Source organism: Macrobrachium rosenbergii, chromosome 56, assembly GCF_040412425.1.
Source record: "Macrobrachium rosenbergii isolate ZJJX-2024 chromosome 56, ASM4041242v1, whole genome shotgun sequence".
Taxonomy (NCBI): Eukaryota; Metazoa; Arthropoda; class Malacostraca; order Decapoda; family Palaemonidae; genus Macrobrachium; species Macrobrachium rosenbergii.
Window position 1 is genome coordinate 37,745,016 of NC_089796.1, and position 21,648 is coordinate 37,766,663.

Below are 21,648 nucleotides of genomic sequence, written 5' to 3' on the forward strand. Positions count from 1 at the left end.
CTCCTCGCCATTCTAATGCTGTTCCTCAGTGCTATTTCGTCCCACCTCCTGTTTCCAGCATTGATATCAGTGACCTTCTTCAGTTTACCTCTTTCATTAGTCATGAATTTACTAGTGAATCCACACTCCATATATATCCATTTTTCATTAAGAGGCGACCATAGTTATCCTCTCTGTGTACGACCTGGGTGCCTTGTATCAGCTCTTGTAGAGATGGCTTCCTGTCGTGAACATCCATATATATCCATTTTTCACCTTCCGTTCAAATGCTATTGTTACAATGTGATTACAAATTTTTCTTGATTCAAGTGGTATTTCCATGCCTTTTCCACTTCTCTATTATATTTTCTAGATTCATTTGTGCCTCTTAGGGATCATCTAATCAAGATAGCTGAACCAGATGCAAGAAAAGTATGCTATATCATGTACCTTTGTGAGTTTTTTTTTCCTGGTTACGTCTGTTCTACGCTGATCTTACATTTAGATTACTGCTCTGACATCTAGACGGATCATTTCTTGGTATATGATCTTGCCTCTTCTCTAGACTCTTTCTCTTCGATGCAAGTTGCCTTGGTTACCCCCCTTTTTTTAGAGTCACTATTTAGACAATTGTTCTTTTGAATTGACGAGTAATCCATCCTCCCTTCACGATGCCTCGTAACAACAACTCAGCCACCACTTACTTCATTTTTCGGTTTGCAAACTGTTTCTTTCCTGCTACTTCCAAGTCTTGAAGTTCTATTTTGGTAACTTCCAAGAAGGTTCCTCTATTTCTTGACCCTAGAGCCTACTCCTTTTAGTGCCTTGTTCCTTCTTCACACCTTTATGTTTAGGCTGGATAAGGGTATCAGTGGAACAATTAACAAATGTATCCATACATTAGTCTTGCAAAAAAACCGCCTGCACAGAAATCTACAAGTCATCAAGCTTTTTATGTGAGGAAGGTAGAAATCACAACATAAACTATGAAAGAGCAAAAAATTGATAAAAATAAGAATTCTGAATATATATTTCTTTTGAAAGAGACCAGTCTGTATTAAATCCTTGCATTAGTGTCAATTTCTCCACGGCATACAAAGCAGACGACGGTGACATCCGTCACATTTTGAAAAGCTATATTTTAAAAGGGTGATAAGCGAAGATGAATATCGAACACGCGAGAGAGAGAGAGAGAGAGAGAGAGAGAGAGAGAGAGAGAGAGAGAGAGTTAAGTATATCTTAGTTTAACCAGACCACTGAGCTGATTAACAGCTCTCCTAGGGCTGGCCCGAAGGATTAGATTTATTTTTACGTGGCTAAGAACCAATTGGTTTCCTAGCAACGGGACCTACAGTTTATTGTGGAATCCGAACCACATTATAGCGAGAAATGAATTTCTATCACCAGAAACAAATTCCTCTTGTTCTTCACTGGCCGGTCGGAGATTCGAACTCGCGACCATCAGAGTGAGAGAGAGAGAGAGAGAGAGAGAGAGGGCGAATATAAGATTAAGATGTTTTTTTATAACAGATTTGCAAGGCTGAACAGAATGACATCAGTATTAAGGGATACTTATCCCGTGTATTTCTATTCAAATGGAAATAATATCTCACAAAAGAAATGCTAATGCTTAAACTTCATATGATGACACTGAGGGTCTTTTAAATACATGCTATGTATTCATTGCATGGTCGTATGTATGTATGTACATCAAAATGATTAAATGCACAGGCAGCGTGAAAGGGATTTATCTGGTAAGTTTCCGAGTATCGCCATGGAAATGCCATCATTAAGTAATAACCAGTGTGTTGCTTAAAAGAATTTTCTTTAACTGGCGTGGTAGAGAACCAGACGCGCGCAAAAAAAAAAAAAAGAATGGAAAAGAAATTTATAAAAATGTCCTCACAAAACGGTGCCATTTAAAAGGGATTTCAGAATTCACATGAAAACACTGGAAAAAAACAAGAATATGTATAAAAGTGAGAATTTGAGGCGAAATATTGTAGACAAATTCCATGCCAACAAAGAGACAATGGGTTACGAGAGAGAGAGAGAGAGAGAGAGAGAGAGAGAGAGAGAGAGAGAGAGAGGGGGGGAGGGGGCAAACGACATATGTAGACTCACAAGGTACCATGAAAACGAATCAAGACACAAAATGAGTATAGGTCACAAGGAACAAAAACAGATAGGCTTGAAGACAAAGCGCAACAAAAGTGAATGTCAAGATTGAGTGAAAATAAAGCAGCACAACTAAAATAAATTCAGAAGAAATAAAAAAGGGAGATAATCTGCAATCGAGAATAACGAAAATTACACCCACCCCATGGCTGCCCTAACTTCGCACTACCACAACAGGCGCCTCCACGACCGTCATGCACGTAGAAATATAGGAGAAGTAGCAGTAGCAGCAGTATTTTATGACGGGGGATTAGAGAGGCCTGAAATTTAATCACAGAACATACGAGGGTTTAAGCCGCCCAAGGGCCAGAAGAATATATTTGACGTTTTTCGGGCATATAACGCGTATGCTGCTAAGTCTTCTGTGTAAATTGCAAAGATATAAAGCGGAGGTTCTCGTGTCTTTATATGCAACGTGTGGGCGTTTCGCGATGAAACAGGTTTCAAGAACTGTATGTAAATCTGTAAGATAATAGTGAGGGTGTTTGATTAGTTTCATTAATAACAAATGCTTCCATCAATCTAAAAGAGCGTTCTTTGCAGTTAAGCCCCGCCCACGGCTTACGTCATGACCATCACTTAGAGCTAATTGGCTGGCAATAGTTTCAAAAATTTTGTTAATCTGTGGTTCTTTTCATGTTCATTAATATTGCAATGGTTGTTGTACCGAACTAAATTACGTTCTGCAGATTATCAAAAGGAAATGTTATATTATCCCCTGAAATAAAATCGTAATACGCATCTCAATAAAGGTGGTTAAAAAAAGGGAAAATATGAACGAAGTCAGGAGTGTTCCGCGATGATACATGTTGTGTTTCGTAGAGGAGGTTCACCTGAATGCGGAGGTGACGCAGGGAATGTCTGCGTTCGAATCGGTGCACTTGAATCACTGGACAATGATAATTACCGTCTGATATTGTCAAGCGTGTTCACCATTCTAAACTTAAACACAAAGACTTTCTCAGACCTATGCACACTCATATTTCATATTAATTTCAGGAAATTTTACTACATTTTAACAGTCATAAAATCGATTTCATTGCACTCGTTTACACATTCGGAGAGATGACAAGCAGTGAGTGCACTCTACAAAACCTGTATATGACCATGTTTAACTTAATGTTTTACAGTATAATAGGTTGTACGAGTTATATTGGATATAATTTGCTGAGAATTTTCTTAAGGACGTTATCTTCTTTCGAAATAACAGGATCATAAAAATGGACGTAGACCTATAATGTCTTATGTCTTTTTGTCGGTTTATGCAGCCTATGGTGTTTGGATTATAGGCCTATCTTATAGGCTACTCAGTCGTTTTATCGTGGTTATTCGTATTTTTTTATGATGCTTGTAGTTTTGTGTCTTCGAAAACTTTTCATATGGTGACCTACAACTGCAGAATAAACATAAACCTATTCATAAAATACTGGTGAAAGAATTATCTGCCTACTCTTGTCAATTGAAATTTAGTCATTTGTTTTAATTAAAAGTAATCGAGATCTTTATGAATATAGTCTACGCTAGAATATTCTCCTAACAACACAGAGAGAGAGAGAGAGAGAGAGAGAGAGAGAGAGAGAGAGAGAGAGAGAGAGAGAGAGAATATTTAATGGCTCATGTATCCTTTTGTCCAACAGAATACCCCCAAAAGCAAATGAATATCATGGGCTACTTGCAGACTGGTTTGGATCCTCTCATACATAACTTTTTCAGCTATCATTTATTTTTTCTTATTTCCTTAATGTAAGATGTATTAGCTCATGAACCCGCTAGCAGCGCCTAAGCGCCGCCCATATAAGTGACGTCATTGTCACGAGCTATCTGTACTTCCGTCTTCCGCTGTGAGTCAGTTGTAATGAAGATACGAAACCATGATGAGTATCATTTCCTGATCCTGCCTAGCATTAGACCCAACATGGCGCAGTGAATGAAGAAATAGGACCTACAGCCATATCCATAGTACAGCATGGCACCACCGCCGAGACGACCCTCGTTTGCATCCCCCAGAGGCAGAATTGCAAGGACAGGAAGTTCAGGAACCGATCAGGATATCGCCGGCTTCAATGCTGCAGGCTCAACACGTGTTACAAACCCAGCAACAGGCCATCCAGAACCTTCAGGCTGAGATAACAGCGTTGTCACTCCGGGGTAGCAATGTCCCCAACCAAGGATCCCTTCGTCAGCAGCTCCAGAAAAGTGCGAGGCTGAGGTGTCCCCTGCAGCCTTCAGGTCTTGGAAACGGTCAATGGGTGTTGGTTGCAGCTATGCAAGGTGAAGCCTAACGAGGCTGTTCATCACTGAAACAAGCTACATTGTGTCCCGATATTGCAACGTGCATGATTCTAGATATACCGACGCGCAGTGGAGTGCCCTCTCTACTGAAGGGCATTCAATGCAGTTAAGCAATTAGTGATAAAAGCTTCAATCAAGCAGTGCAGTGGCTAGAGTTTTTTGATTTGGCCCAAGAGCCTAGTGAGTCCTTTAATGATTTTTTTATTACGTGTATGCAAAAGGCTACCGATTGTGCATTCACTTGTCCTAATTGTAATCATGATTTATCTGAATATATGCTAATGCATAAGCTCATGGTAGGCCTAAATGATAAAGTGCTAAAAGGCAAGTATTTCAGTCAGTGTAATGATATTCGTGATATCGACTCCCTCAGAGTCATGTGCAGTGCGTTTGAGGCCGCCCGTGACGACGCCCTTCGTAATAGGGCATGGCCTAGCAGCTTCCCAGAGCAGCTGCTGCCGAAGTGTGTGAGGAAGAACCCGAGGTGGCTGCCGCCCTTAATAAATATGACAAGAGTGCCCTGTGAAGTACAATCACGTCCCTGTGGTAATTGTGGTATTCGTCATGCCTCTGGGTATTCCTCATGTACAAAAGAAACACAACATGTCACGGGTGCAGTAAACTGGACACCTGAAGAAGTGTTGCAGAGGGTGGAGCGCCAAGAAAAACTTCAGTGGTCTGGCAGAGGAGTTGGACATAGTGAGTGCAGTGACTGCAGTTGTTGTAGCAGGCAGAGGCAAGGTTGCGGAATGGGCTGTCCCCACAACCCACTATTCGTGTTGATGTATGCTTGGCCAACTCAACTGGGTGGTCCGGTGTATGAAAGTTCGGACACTGGTGCCCAGGTTTTGTGTTGCGGGACCCGCTGTTCTTGCGACGTTGAACGTGAAACCGGCTGTGTTGAGGTTGAAGGGAGGGTTGCGAGACTTTGCCAGCCTACATCTGAAGTGTTTAGGGTCGACCTTGTGTACTATAGAATACAAGAGGAGGCACAACCCAGGAAGTGTATTTTGTAAAGTCTTCCATTGGCTTTTATCTATCCTTGGACGCTTGCAAGAAACTAGGTCTTGTGCCAGAAACGTTTCGAACCACGCCCCTTCTCAGACTCTGCCCCACAGCAGCAAGAAGTGCGACCCATACGTCCGTCGAAGCAACCGATCAATCTGCAAGACCGTCGACCATCCTTTTCCCCTACTGAGGAGAATATTACCAGATTGGAAGACTGGTTGTTAGCCCATTTTTCAAGCACGACCTTCAACACCGAGAGAGAGCCCCTCCTGGTAATGGAAGGAAACCCCACCATATCCACCTATTACCTGATGCAGTTCCTTATGTTTAGATTGAAGGAGAAAACATTATTGTATAATTTCCATGTTAAATACCTACCAGGCAAGAGAAATCATGCTGCTGACTTCCTCTCTCGATTTCCTGCCCTGAGGACCGCTCCAGATAGACAGGATGAGAGCTTCAACGAAGAATTGATGATTGCCATGGTGTCAGCAATCACAGAAAACCTACAGGAGCAGTGCACCATAGATGAGAAAATTGTTGAAGAGGCCGCCCTGGACGACCCAGCATATCAGCTACTAGTCGCTCAGTGACTGCAGGAACTGGAACCTGAAATCCCAGAAATTGCATGTTTGAGGCCATTCTACAGCGTCAGGAACGTTTGTCTACATCTGGCAACCTGGTCACATACTGTTTCAACGACAACTGCATCCACCTTGTCATTCCCGAAGGGCTCCGCCATCAGGTAGCCGCCAACCTTCATGCTGGACATCAAGGCCTAGATACAATGTTGAGAAGAGCGAGACATTCAGTCTATTGGCCGGGCATCCCAGATGACCTCCAGCATCATCGTTCACAGTGTACATCGTGTGGACGCCCACTCACCATCACTGCCTGCAAGGTCATGGGGTGACCCCTGCCCCAGAGTATCCATTCAACAGACCGTCATGGACCTGTTTCAGCTTGCAGGACACACGTACATGGCATACTGCGACAGGCTTACAGGCTGGCTAGAAATAGCCCACTTCCCTAATGGCACCTCATCTGCAAAGGTCATGACAAAACTTAGGAATTACTTCACTCGGTGGGAGCACCTGAACAATTGTCTACGGACAAACACCAACCTAGTGAGGGAAGAAATGATGGTCTTCTATAGGAGATGGAGAGCTGACATACACCTATCATCTGCCCACTACCCGCAGTCAAATGGGAGAGCCGAGGCAGCGGTCAAGTCTGCAAAGAGGATAATTAGAACAAGTATCAGTGGGACTGGGAGCCTCGATAACGACAAGGTGTCATTGGCCATGCTACAGTACCTGAACACGCCTTTGAGGGGTATAAATAAATCTCCGGCACAACTGGCAACTGGGAGACAGCTACGCGATGGTGTTCCGACCGCAAAACTCAACTATATGGTAGACCGCCACTGGAGAAAATCCATTAGAAAAAGAGAACGTCAAGTAGCAAAAAGAAATAAGAAGATAATTGACAGCGGCACCAACAGGAGGCTCATGCCCATACAGCCAGGCACACACGTTAGCGTTCAGAACCAGATGACTAAGGCCTGGAACAGGCTGGGAATTATAGTCGAGCAACGACCTCAAAGGCAGCACACAGTATGATTAGATGGCAGTGGGCGTTCGTCGATAAGAAACAGACGACACCTCAAGGTCATTGAACTGTCCGCCAGTGAGCCAACAGGAGCCACTCCTACCGAGGACGAAGTGGCTCATAAGCCTAAGTCTTCCCCATCAACGCCAAAGGTACGGCCCCCAAGGAAGAGAGAGGCCCCTGCCTGGATGAACGATTATGTATAATTAACCATGCTTTGATTCTGCATTTTACAAGATGAAAGTGTTTTCTTTTTTTTTTCTTTTACTGAATTTAAATGTACCTTGAGTTCGTATTTGCTGATGTGATGATTATTTCACTTTATATGTTAGTGCCACTGATGTTGAACTCTCTCTCTTTCTTTCACTCTCTCTACTTTTCCATCATCTTAATGTTGCCATTACTCGTTGTGATTGTGGTTTGCCATACCTGTCTCGAATGTTTTTCTTTAAAAGTGTTAATCGTTTCGCTTGTCATATTGCCTGTCTTTAGTGTTGCCAATGTGTTGTCAGTGATAAGTCGGAAAATATTACCCTCTTCGTAATATTTTGGGAGGGAGATGTAAGATGTACTAGCTCATGAACCTGCTAGCAGCGCCTAAGCGCCGCCCATATAAGTGACGTCATTGTCACGAGCTATCTGTACTTCCGTCTTCCGCTGTGAGTCAGTTGTAATGAAGATACGAAACCATGATGAGTATCATTTCCTGATCCTGCCTAGCATTAGACCCAACAGTTAAGCATCTTATGATGCGTTCCTACCATAGCCTTCATTTTCATGGAAATGCTACAGCAGCCTTATATTTACTCATCACAGTAATATAATTTGTTATCGCTTTTGTAAACATATTTTCAATATATTTCATTGAGAGCAGTTTGATAGTTGTGTGTAAGGCTGAGACAGTCCTATGATTGATCTGTGTGTCATTGGCTACGTGCCCATAAGTTTTACTTTTATTCTCTGTGGTATAAGGGGCGTTACGATTACTATGGCCATCCACGCATGTTTGTGCATGTGCACTTGCTTATACGTATACATTCCACTTTATATTATACATTACATATCGTGGAGCTGAAACTACTGTATTAATTAAAAGTTACTCTATTTCCAACAGATACGGGAAGAAAACTATTTGCGATAAGAAATTGACGTGTAGGCCCATGCCCTGTCATGTTCTCAAAATATAAGAATTTAATGTGTGGTCTTATGACCTGTCATTGCCTTAATATATAAGAAATTGACGTGTAGGTCTACGACATGTCATTGCATCAAAATATAAGAATTTTATTTGTACTCCTATGACCTGTCATTGCCTCAAAAAATATAAGAAATTGGCGTGTAGGACTAATCTCTCAATGATATTAACATTTGACATGGCTGCATAAGTCTATGCTTCATTTCAATTAATGTGGCCTATGTGTGATCGCTTATGTAGGCGAACACCAATTTAAAAAAAAAAAAGCAAGATGCTTGTGTATTTAGGCTCCGGATGATAAATTAAAAAAAGATGCAGAGGCTAAATGATCCAAGATCTTCCTGATGATATATAGCTTAATATGATACTTTTATCGGAGATATCAGTTGCATACTTCACAAATCCGGGAACTCAAACCTGTGGTGTCATCATTCATGCATGACGCTCAACATGACCGAACAGAGTCGAATCCGTTCTGGTAATCATTTGGACTGCTAACTAGTGTAACATCATTCAGCCCTCGTGCAGTGGGCGGGGCTTAGCTGCAAAGAGCGGTGGACTCTGCTATAGTTTTGCTGCAAACAAAGCAACTAATAACAGGACTGTCGTTCGTGAAACCGTCAAACAAAACGGAGGTTCGCGCCGAAGTATAGAAGTAATATATTATATCAACTTCATACATTTTCATCTCTATATGCACCTGTTAGTACAAAAGTATACATAAATTCATATATATATATATATATATATATATATATATATATATATATATATATATATACATACATATATACATATATATATATATATATATATATATATATATATATATATATATATATATATATATATATATATATATATATATATATATATTACACTGTAGTATTACAGGAAAAGACATTCATATATATATATATATATATATATATAGATATATATATATATAGATATATATATATATATATATATATATATATATATATATATATATAATATAATATATATATATATATATATATATATATATATATATATATATATATATATATATATATATATATATATATATATATATATATATATATATATATATATATATATATATATATATATATACATACATATATATATACATATATATATATATATATATATATATATATATATATATATATATATATATATATATATATGGCTAAAAATCTGAAATGTTAATTTGTTTGTTAATTTGTTTGTTTGAATGCACACTTCGAGATTTGCGAGGTTGCAGCAGGAGCCAAAGGCAACTGCATTCTTGAAAACTTCAGGAAGCCGTGATATCCAATAGGTGTTTATCCGGGAGTTCTTCAGGAGCTGAAGACGGCTTCACAGTATCCTGGAGTCGTGAAGAGGTCTTCAAGAAGACGTCATAATCCAATGGGCGGTTCTCTGGGAACTCTTTAATCCAATGGGCGTTTCTAAAGGAATGCTTCTGGAGATGAAGACGGCTTCAAAGGATCATGGAGTCGTAAAAACGTCTTCAAGAAGACGTTATAATCCAATGGGCGTTTCTTCAGGAGTCTCTCAGGAGGTGGAAGTAGTCTGGGCAGAATGATTCCAAGGACAGATTCTGGATTTCTCAAGAGATTTTCCAGATTCACATACTTCACAGATGACAGACACTACAGACTGACTTCCAGGTCAATTTTATATAATCTAATAAGGAAGAAAGGTTGGAAAGATTAAATAAACAAAGAATATTTCATCTTTAATCTAGACTTAACAGAGATGTACTAAATGTTATATGCTACAGACTCTTCAATATTTAATTATGCAAGAAACCAAAGATTAGCAAGGAAATTTTTTCCTGTCAATTCCTTCTTCTTCTCCTTCTCATTTAAACTACTCATCTGTTGATATAAATTTTCAACATTAAGTGATCCAACGGTCACAGGAGGTCTAATATATATATATATATATATATATATATATATATATATATATATATATATATATATATATATATATATATATATATATATATATATATATATATATATATATAACTGTATCACGAAAATATGGAATGTGATGAATATATAAATGAAGACAAAATCTACGAAGGAAAGAGAAATAATGGAATGCTGCAAGGCCTTTCGACTTATAGTCCTTTACTTAGCAGACTGCTAAGTAAAGGACTATAAGTTGAACCACCTTTCATCACTCCATCGTTTCTCTTTCCTTTTGGTGAACATTTGTGTTGAGTGTAATTAATCAGGTATATGATTAAAACTTTAGTGATAGTTAATGGTATGAATGTTGCTTAACCAAATTGCTTTCTTAATAAATTAAAGTTTTGTGAATGAAACTTGATTAAGAAATACTTAAATTTTACACTGTTATCAATTAGTAGTGAATCTTTTTGAGATTGTGAACTCTGCATATAACTTTTGAACTTAGTAATAAACCTGTTTGTTTAAAGTTTTAAAAAACACAGTGTTTCATTTTGACCACCAGTAATTAGAGAAACTAATGAATGTGTACAAGGTCAGTGATATATCTGTTTGTTCACCTGAGACATATCTAGGCAAAATAGAACCAGGGAAACCGTTATAGTGTTTGTTGAAGTGATACCCATTTTCCACTAGTCGGTTTATAGCTTGTTGGTTGTTACCTCATCCCTAACTTGATAAAGTTACATTGATTTTCTCAGGTGATAAGTAAGTTTTATAGGATCACTGTACCTTTAGAGTATTCAGTCTTAATACATTTGTTATAAGGTTTCAAGTATCTGGTCAAAGAGAGGTAACTTTTTGGTATTATTATTTTGTAATAACTAGGTGCTTGATCACTTCGTGATAATATATATATATATATATATATATATATATATATATATATATATATATATATATATATATATATATATATATATGTATATATATATATATATATATATATATATATATATATATATATATATATATATATATACATATATATAAACAAAATTACAGCCACAAAGGAAACGTGAAACATTTGGGATGCTAAGTACTCTCGTCTTATTACCAAGACATGGTCACAGCAACTAAAGATATACAGACAGGGGCCAGTATATATGGTGGAAACAGTGTGTGTAGGGTAGTTCGACGCACTCTTGGTTTCATGCCCAAGTCAGCCAATGAGGTATAAATGTGGCAGTAGCAGTCTTGTCTTGCCCTGTCTTTTCTTGGGAGCCATACTTGTTAAGGCCAAATTTAAGAATATATATATATATATATATATATATATATATATATATATATATATATATATATATATATATATATATATATATATATATATATATATATATATATATTAATATTTTTATGTTTCCTGCTGCAGGTAGATTTTAAGTCTCGAAATTCATTACTTTACTCTACAATGACCTTGTAAGATAACCAGTAGTATATAAAACAGAAAACAAAAGGAGTTATACAGGAGCTTAGGGCTCTTTCTCAAAATGGAAGATGCGTGAAATACGTGGGTAGAAAAATAGGTATATTTACATAACAGACAAGATGAAAGGTAAAGGAATTAAATCAAAGTTGAATTGCTGCTGCAGTTGAAAGTCCTCCCAAGGGGGTGGGAGGGGGGAGTGGAAGAAAAGCTTGTGAATGCCAGGAACACGGGCCAAGGAGAATTCTGCTACGATCGTCCTTCTGAAACGATATGGGACACAGGTTACGATCTAAGGGTGGAATTGGGGAATGCTTTCTACTCGAGGGTGCGCTGAGGGCCCCAAGGACAACCTCGAGGCTTGACTAGTGACTTGAGTAAGGGGGGCAGTGAACACGTGGGCCAGGATTGAACCAAGAAATTCAGGGGACAGGCAAGACACAGGCCCAGAAGTATAATGAATGCACAAGGGCGAAAGTAACATGACTAAGCAACTCTTTCAAGGTACTTTACCGTCCCACAGGAGTGTCTAAGGCTTATGTTGACATCGGAGCTTCGTTCCAGTCCTTCCCAAAGGCATCAGCAAGGGTCGTAGATCGGTGGAGTGATGGAGGGTCACCCTTGTGATGATAAAGGGCTGCAGTTGAAGTTCCGCTCGCTCTGGGATTGCACTTCACCGCTTCCTAAGGATACTGGCCACATGGCTGGGTTACAAAGCAAGGGGCAGTGGTCCACGTGGCGGCGAAGAAAAAGGCGGGGGAGACGTCTGAACTTGTGACCTCCTACATCCAGGTCTGAGCTGTGTGTGAGAGCGATCGCAGGGCATCGTGGCCTTTTATTACTTCTGCTCGGTGTAGGGGGGTCAATGGACTGAACCCAGGTCGCGGCTCCTGTACCAGAGAGAAAGAGCCCAGCAAGCTACTGCCCTAGGCTAAGATTATCTTTTGAGTGCGTCTTAATATCCCCTGGAATGTCCAGATAACTACCCCGAACCAGATTTCACTACCTCTACACAAGTTCAAATAGACAGAGGTCTATCTATCGGCCAAGCAAAAGCAGAAAGGAGGGAGGCTGTTTTATTAGCTTATTTTGGCGCTAATCTTTACAATATTAAAATTTAGCCTTAACAGACATGGCTCCCAAGAAAAGACAGGGCAAGACAAGACTGCCACTGCCACATTTATACTTCATTGGCTGACTTGGGCATAAAACTACGATGCAGATAACACAGGAGACTCGTCAACAGTGCATTGAGCTACCCTACACACACTTTCATCGATGCCTATCTTGTATGCAATCTCTTGCTTTGCATATAGATATTATGGCTTCCTTTCCACACCTGGAAAGGTATGGATAGATGCCATGAAAGAGACATCTATCCATATCTTTCCAGGTCTTCCTCCCTTTCTACCTCCAAATCTTTCATGCAACCTTCATTCTTTATGCGAACCCAAGAAGCTTGAAACATACTTATCTAACCTTCACCTGTTCAATTATCTTTACTACTTCTGTGTATCTCCATATTTTTGAAGTTTTTGCCACAAATACTATGCAAAACTTCACTTCTACATCTTCAAAATTTTTCTTTCCTTTACATTCGATATCCATATTTCACTTCCACAAAGGAAAGATTAGTCCATCACTTCTTTCATATACACAAGCCTTGGCTTCCATATGCACTTTTGTTATTATTATTATTGTTCAGTAGATGAAACCTATTCATATGTAACAAGCCCACAGGGGCCATTGACTTGAAATTCAAGATTCCAAAGAATATGGTATTCATTGGGAAGAAGTAAGCGGAAGTAAAGTGAAACACAGAAAGAAGAGATCCCACTTATTAAAAAAAAAAATTAAATTGAATAAATAGATAAAAATGTAATAAAATGCAAGAAGAACAGTATTGAGGTAGTAATGCATTGCGTTTTCGCTTGAACTTCTGAAGTTCCAGTTGCAAGACATCCTCTGGGAGGCTGTTCCTTAGTCCAGTGTCAGCGAATCTGGTTGCTCTCGGCAGATAAAGGGGATAATGGCTCAATTGTGTATGTGAAAGATCTCTGTTGAAATACAACTTATAAAAAAGTGACAAACAAGAGACCATCCATCAGTGGTCCAAGTCATAACTCCTGCTATTAGGAAATAAAAATCTACCACCATGAACCACTCTATCTTAAAGAGATAAATCTCTGGTAGAAGTAGACATACACACCGGAGAACAGTATTCCAGTAAAGTAAGTACAAATGACCTAAAACAGGTTGCATTCATTTTATTACTGTTATAAATATATGAGGCCTTTTGTACAATACATAACTTTCATGTGGCATTTGCTGAAACTTTCATTAGATGTTTCTCAAAAGTTAGATGTGAGTCAAAAGTTACACCTAGAATAGTTAGAGCTTCACTCATTCAGCAAAGTTCCATCCACCTGAAGGGGAGGATGGGGTGGGAAATCAGTACGAGATCTGCTAATCAACAGTGTTTTCGTTTCACTGGAGTTTAGCCTCATACCCCACCGACTACACCATTCCCTGATTCGGTCCATCTCCTAATTGGGGCTGAAGGCAGCTTCATTTCTCATAAATGGAGACATTACTACACCCATGAGTGTTGCATCATTAGCATACTGAACAATCTCGTTTTCCAGGCCAACAACCTTATCACTTGTATACACTAAAAATAACAGTGAACCAGGAACACTGCCCTGTGGAACTCCAGACAAAATAAGCCTTAGTTCACTAAGGATCCCATCCACAGCAACTCGCTGCTGCCTACTTGTAAGGAAATCTTGAAGTAATCCTAAAACATATCCACCCACTCCAAGATTCTGAGGTTTACAAATAAGTGTCTTGTGATTTACTAAATCGAAAGCGGCACTAAAATCTATTTTAATTACTCTGCACTCAAAATCCTTATTAAGGTTCCCTTGCAAATGGCATGTCAAGTCTAAAAGAGCATCGCAGGTACCCAACTGCTTCCTGTATGGATATTGACTATCAGTTAACAATCCTTTAGATTCTACACACTTATACAGTGGCTTAAAAATAAGTTTTTCAGCAACTTTGGAGAGCACAGGGAGAATAGAGGTTGGCCTGTAGTTACTACAGTCTGCAGATATACTACTCTTTGGAACAGGCACTGTATTACTAAGCTTGCGCGCATTCACAAAGATACTACATCGACATAGAAATCAATAGAATCTAGTAATCTTGGGAGACAACACACTAGAAACTTTTTTTTTTATAAAACAAAGGGAAGAAACCATCAGGATCTTCTCCACCTCAGCTACCAAGATTATCCAGAATTTTCTTAACATCCCAGGAACGAAATGTAAATTTTGTAAGTATAGGTTGTAGATGACAAGTATCAGGGAGAGGGACATCCTCAGCTGATTGCTTAGCTTCAAAAGCTCGATGAAGCAGTTCAGTATTTTCCTTAGGGCCAGTAACAAATCATCTGTTAGATGATGCCAATTTGGTCCACCACAGACGATGCTGAGTAACTCCTTCAAGTTTCCTCTTCAAAGAATTATTGTAATTTCTCTTGGCTGCATGGTAACTTCTATTTGCATCACGGTGAGACTCGACAAAAATTATGTAATTTCATTTGAACAATTTTGTCTCCATGTGTTGAATTTGGTCTGTTTGTCATGCATCACCAAACCATGGCTGGTCATTTGTCCTAAATTTTATGACCTTCCTAAGGACATATCTTATTGAAATAGCCATCAGCACTCCATTTAGCTTTTTGGGTTCAGGATCTAATATAGCAACTGAAATATTAAGTGCTTGGCAAGCTTCAATAATGCGATTCCAATTGGCTCTGGAAGTAGTTGATTTGAAAAAAAATTTTTTGAGTGAAATATGTCAGATAATGACAGGTTGAGAGAAAATAAGAATCACAGAATAAGTGAAAGCAAGGATGATTTCAGTATGAGTGTAACAAATAGAGGAAGCTTGGAGAGTCTATAGAACTCACCCATTGGATGCTGAGCGCAAATGAAAGACAAAAGGTTGAAGCCATAAAGACAGACTTCTGGTGCCTACTGTGACTTGAAAATTACACGGTGAAAAATGTGGTTATACATACAAGAAGTGGTAAAAAGGGTAGCATAGGTGAAATGATAGACTGAATTGCTTTGAGATAGTTTGGTCCTGTGGAAAAAAAAATAGAGGATGATAGGATGGGAAAAGAGTATAAAATTGTGCAGTACTGTGGAAGAAGAGGAAGGCATAGAAAGGGATAGATAGCTGGAGTAAAAGAAATATTTGAACGGAAAAACCTCAACATCCATATAACAAGAAAATAAAAGACAAAAATGAATGGTGTAGTAGGTTGTGTAAGGTTTGATGCACTACTGATGAGGTTTATGTGGAATGAATGAAGCAGCTAATGTTGCGGTAATCTTATGCACAGCATGTTTGTCCATGATTCAACAGTTAGAACACGAAATGCGTTGGGTTTTGGCTTGTCTTTTCTTGGCAGCCACCCCTTGTTAGGATAAATGCTTTATGCTGAATAAAGATAATGTATATGAAACGCATTACAATTGACGGAATAAACAATTATTTACAACAAATTAACTACTGGAAACCAAAGACTTTCTGGGAAACACTTAACCCTTTCAGTTATTAGGCCTATGTAATCATCTCTGTTCCTGAGTGACTGCTGAAATGCAATCTCTAATTTTGTATGCTATATTTGAATTTTGTATTCATGCTGTAATACTTATCCTATTAAAAAAAATCAAAACAGTAAAACAAATGATCAAAAGGATACATTGAAAATTGCCAAAAATGATGCAGCAGTGTCATAGATGTCTCTGGGGCTAAATTGCGGAGGATTCCTCGATTTGTTATAAGTTACTCATAGGGTTTCCCATAATGACTTCCTGGTCAGGCTCCATACTAGGGTTCATTCATTCTCCCTGTAACCGCATCTGCAGTTTCTTATGTGGATAATCTAATTTGGATATAGTTGATTGTACCACATCTGCTTTTACTCAAGAGTCTGTTCCCTTCCATGTCCTTTTTCCTACACTACATCAGTGACAAGTTGCAAACAGCTTTTTTGCCCTATCTTCTCATACGAAACTCTTTCTATTCACAAATCACCCTCTTTTCTTGCTCTACCCTCTTCAGGAGCTCATTGTCCCTTAGCATGTGTGATGGTTGTGATGGAGACATAAGTACTATCTTAGAATAATTTAATGAAACATACTTCATTTCAATGCACCCATTTCTAATTTCCCACTGATTTTTATGTCATTCCCCAAGCGAAAGAATGATGTATGAAAACTTGGACACTAGTCACCTTACATCTCTAACCAACTGGGGTTAACGTAAACATGAGAATGCCCTAGAAAGATTTCTTCATGGACCTGGCTAAAAATGCCTCCAGGTTGCTGTGTCTGTACTCTTTGATTGCAACAAGAATTTTCTAAGCCTCTCCTTCAGAGTATTTCCATTTATAAGAACCGGAGTTCCTACAAGGATAGATAATTAATCTATCCTCGTAGGAAGTATTGTCCTCATATGTGTATTCTATTTTGATAAAGTTTAATCCAAGTTATTTTCATATTTTAATGGCTTAGGGCTTACTTTAAACTTGAATTAAATTTAGAAAATAATAAATTGGCATTTTTCTTCTTGTTTTATAGTAATTAATTAGGCTGCTTCTCCAAAACGTTCTTAGACTGCCACTTCCACTCTCTCAGACTTGTTACAGATGCCAAGCTTTGGAAGGACAAATTCTAGGAACCATCTATATGGATTCGTAGAATTTGCCCGTCATAATATTCACTATCAAGACGTAGATGTTTTTCTATTGCGGCCACAACAGTTTTTATTTTACCTGTTTTTCATTAAAAGCTGAATTTATCCTTTGTAGAGATGCCACCGTAATTTGTGCATCACAAAGTCTGTCTTTCATTGTAACAAAGAGCATTCCACCCAAGTCCCGCAGAACAACAGGAATCTTTTGTTTTTACGACGTCGCAAGATTCTACCGTGCATCCATATCCTTTTCCTAAAATGCACAATCACTCCTTACCTCCTCTCTTTATGGGCACAACCTTTGTACACCAACGCCAGTTTTGTAGCGATCAACAACATATTCCCCATGTTATTAGATGTAACCTTTGTCAGACTTTTATGACAGTTGTTCATTATTCAGTCGGTTACTTAATCTATTATGCATGCTTGCCGCCTATCGTCTGAGAAGGCTGGAAAAGTCACTGCATGAGAACAGATGGTTTTCGTGACAAAAATTCATCAAAACTTTATTAAATCTCAGTCAGAGTTAACGGGTTGCAGGGGTCCCCAGATGATCGCGTTTATCTAAATTCAACAAAATTCGTTCGTACTTTCTTGAGATATCCCGCAAACACAAAAGACAACAGATTCGGGGAACACCGGTATGTTCCCGGAACTTAGACGACGTACGTGACGCAACCTTCTCCTCCACTGTCGAATACTTTCATAAACGTCCAAAAGTCTTAAAGAGTGACCTTTCCGACAACAGCTACATCAACTATTCATAGGCAAGATATCGAAAGAAAAACGAGCTCTCCAATTACGGTCCAATGATTGTGCCTCTCCACAATTCATGACGGCCTTTGCTCAGTGAGGAAGAAGTAGATAAATAAGCTACTTTAACAGATTTCAAACAAATAATAGCAAAGTTGTAGCTCTTCCTTGTAACATTAGAAAAAAATCCTATTTCCCATTTGAACTTACTTGTAATGTTTCTGATTGACTTTAACCTCCAGAGATGTACGTTACTTAGTTTATTAATATTTTTCATATATATATATATATATATATATATATATATATATATATATATATATATATATATATATATATATATATATATATATATATATATATATATATATATATATATATATATATATATATATATATATATATATATATATATATATATATATATATATATATATATATATATATATATATATATATATATATATATATATATATATATATATATATATATATATACATATATATATATATATATATATATATATATATATATATATATATATATATATATATATATATATATATATATATATATACATATATATATATATACATATATATATATATACATATATATATATATATATATATATATATATATATATATATATATATATATATATATATATATATATATATATATATATACTCGTGGGCGTCAGGAAGGCACTCAATACAGCTGATAGTTTATTCCTAATGCCGACGTTTCACAACTACATTGTTGCATTTTCAAGGCTGAAAAACAGCAGAGCTGACTCAGTAATTAATCATAAAAACATTTATTACAACAACTGATTAAAAAACACTACAGTATTGTCTCATTTAAAATGCTAATTCTTTTGAAAATATCAGAGCACCATGACACTAAAAGAAAGACCTACCCAGACGGGAGCTAAAACAAGACTATTGAAAGAAGGAGAGAAAAATACAAATTAAAACACAAATAGACAACAAAGACTTTCGAATGATAGGACAAACACAGAAAGACAGTGACTTAACAACCTTAGAATCCGTAATGATAGAATTAACAGTTCCATCATTGAACACCCAAACATCATCCACTCAGCTGTTTATTGCTTGATGGTCCTATTTGCCTTATTGTTACCTTGTTTTCTCCTTTTTATCTATTTGTGTGTTAATTTGTATTTTTCTCTCCTTCTTTCAATAGTCTTGTTTTAGCTACCGTCTGGTAGGTCTTTCTTTTAGTGTCATGGTGCCTCTGATATTTTTAAAAGAATTACCATTTTAAATGAGACAATACTGTAGTGTTTTTAATCAGTTGTTGTAATAAATGTTTTTATGATTAATTATTGAGTCAGCTCAGCTGTTTTTCAGCCTTGAAATGCAACAACAATGTAGTTGTGAAACGTCGGCATTAGGAATAAACTATCAGCTGTATTGAATGCCTTCCCTGGACCCTATAGTTATGATTTCAGAGCTGCAGCTCTGGGTATTGGATATATATATATATATATATATATATATATATATATATATATATATATATATATATATATATATATATATATATATATATATATATATATATATATATATACATATATATATATATACATATATATATATATATATATATATATATATATATATATATATATATATATATATATATATATATATATATATATATATATATATATATATATATATATATATATATATATATATATATATATATATATATATATATGTATATATATATGTATATATAATATATATATATATATATATATATATATATATATATATATATATATATATATATATATATATATATATATATATGTATATATATATATATATATATATATATATATATGTGTGTGTGTGTGTGTAAATATGTGTGTGTGTGTGTGTGTGTGTGTGTGTGTGTGTGTGTGTATGTATTGCTATACCTTCCCAAGCACCCCAGCCACCAAATGCTTAATTTAAAGCTGGAAAATACAGGGAAGGGTGAAAAAATTAATGGCCCCTCCTTTAATCTGTTAATTGCACTCTGTGTATCCCTTCAACTTTCTCTTCTTGAACATGTGACGTTGCGGAGCCCTTTGTTTACAGACACGATGTTGTGGAGAGAGTAAGTATGGCTGGAGGCAAAATAGAGCCAGTGATATAGATTAAGAGAAAGGAAATGTGGCATGAACTCCTGGATCTTGAGTCATAAATGAGGCACGCGCATAGGGAAACAGCACCAACCCCATCTATCTGTGGATGACATCCTAATCCCTGACCGAAGTCGTATAAGGGCCTCACCAAAGGAACAAGAGAAAGAAACAGAGTTGGGCGCGAGCAAGACACATCTCCCCTTCCATTCCTGCCTCCTTCAGAGAGCCATTCCCTACCACGTGGTCCTATCTTGTAGGGACCCTTAGTATTCTTACCAGTGAAGCCCTTAGCCGTCCTCTGCCCCACTACCATCGCTGAAGCCACCTCTTCTATAAGGTAAAGTGATATGTTGCAAAGGTTCTTCCAGTCAGTCATACTGTTTTAATTCTTGTACTAATCTTCCTATTTCCACTTCCAAGTGCCTGTATTTTCATATCAACCTTGCCTTGTGAGGGCAGTGTTACGTAAATGCCTGTGTTTAAACAATTACATAAAATCGTGTGTTCAAGGCTTCTTTGGCACCCTCTGTGCTCGCCTTGTCCTGTGTCTATTTTACTGTGTCCTTATTGACTTTTAATTCATAAATCTCTCCATTTACAGAGGGTTTGTTAGCCATGGAAATACATCTTGATTGTGCCTTGTATCAGCATCGTCACACTGACGGATATACCTTGAAGTGTCCTAGTAATAAATAACCTGCCTAATTAGTCCATTTCATCTTCTGATAGTTCGTTTCCTTTAAGTACATGTAACCTTAAGCTTTCCCAAACATGCTTACTTATAACTCCCTTGTAAGTAGAGCCCTCAGCTCAGTTAAAATTCCCTCTTTCCTTGTTTTTTTTACGATTTCCTGAATCAACTGCAGTCAGATTTTATGCAAAATAGAGGTAAGTAACGAAATCAGTCATTTAGAGTCTATAACTGGCTCATGATAAGCATTTTCATGTTAATATATATATATATATATATATATATATATATATATATATATATATATATATATATATATATATATATATATATATATATATATATATATATATATATATATATATATATATATATATATATATATATATATATATATATATATATATATATATATATATATATATATATATATATATATATATATATATATATATATATATATATATATATATATATATATATATATATATATATATATATATATATATATATATATATATATATATATATATATATATATATATATATATATATATATATATATATATATATATATA